We start from the raw sequence: 1,330 nt of genomic DNA on the forward strand, positions 1-1,330 counted from the left end.
GGGCGGGTGTGGGGGTGGTGAGGAGTGAGTTCCCAGTGGTGGTGGAGCTGTGGGGTCCTGGCAGCACTCAGCTACTGCAGGAATGGTGGTCGCAGGCCCTGGTCCCCAGTGTCCAGGCAGGTGCCCCGTTGGGTGACTCACGAGGACTTGTGACTCACCGCGAGGCTCTGGTGGCACTATGCTGCGTTCCTGTAAATGGTCAAAGCAAAGCAGCAACCTCCCGCCTCCTGCGAAGTTGTGGGCCAGAGCGGGGGCGGCCGGTCGTGGCCGATGGCGGCCTCTCACCATGGCTGGCGGCCGTGATTTTATCTGTGGCTTGGGAACCGCTTCCCTTTTAGAAGCCCATTCTTCAAAGTTTACTTTCCCAAAAATTCACATAAAATAAAAACACAAGCCAGTTGCTATTTACATAGACACAGAGATTCCATGGAAACAGGGGTGACCTTGAGGCAACATCCGTGGACCCAGAAACGTGAGTGGGGTGGGGAGAGAGGTGAGGGGCCGGGAGGACGCGGCCGAGGCCAGACTCTCCCAGGCACAAGCTGCCCCTGGGCCAGAGCAGACTCCCCGCCTGCCCCCGCTCTGGGAGCCTCTGGACTTGCCCCTCCCACTGTCCTGACCGCTCTGGCCAGGCTGACCCCTGCCGTCCCTCAGGGCCTCCGCAGTATCTGCCAGGCTTACACAGCTGGCTCCTCTTCGCCTTTCAAGCCTTAGCCGCCACTCTCAAGTCCGAGTGTGTTTTAGGGTCTCGGAGTTACCCCCTCAACTCCTCATTCTCTGAGTTACCAGGGTCGCACCTGGACTTCCCCGGAGTGTGGAGGCCTCAGGGGCGTGATGGCAATGGCAGTGGGGTCTCCGGCAGGCTGGTGGAAAGAGGCAGTAACCCCGGAGGGCTGTCACTGCCCCCAGGCTCCTGCGTGAAATACTCTTGTCTGGGGGTTCCCCTCCCGGCGTCACATGCCCCAGTTTCTGGAAACGCCTCTGAACCAAGGGTCTCACCGTGCGCACCCTTGGGGGCTCCGGCCAGCGAGGCCTTGGCGCCTCCGTCCCGCCTTGGGCATCGGGGAGGAGGGTGTCCACGGGCGACTGTGCTCGGGGTCTTGGTCAAGCGACAGCTCCCGAGTCTGAATCCCTGGGGGGTGCGATTATTTACCCACTTGGAACAGAAGTGAAATCCTTGCGCGCCGCACAGGGTGGGGAGCTCCTGGGGCCTGGGGGGCACCTGAGGCCGGACCCTGGGTTTGGTTAAGTTCCCGGACCTGGGCCCCGCCGGCCAGCCGCGATGTGGAAACCCGCCCCCAAGAGGGAGGTGGGAGGGAGCTCGCCCCCC

The sequence above is a fragment of the Condylura cristata genome, unplaced genomic scaffold, assembly GCF_000260355.1.
Source record: "Condylura cristata isolate star-nosed mole 26May11 unplaced genomic scaffold, ConCri1.0 scaffold00066, whole genome shotgun sequence".
Classification (NCBI taxonomy): Eukaryota; Metazoa; Chordata; class Mammalia; order Eulipotyphla; family Talpidae; genus Condylura; species Condylura cristata.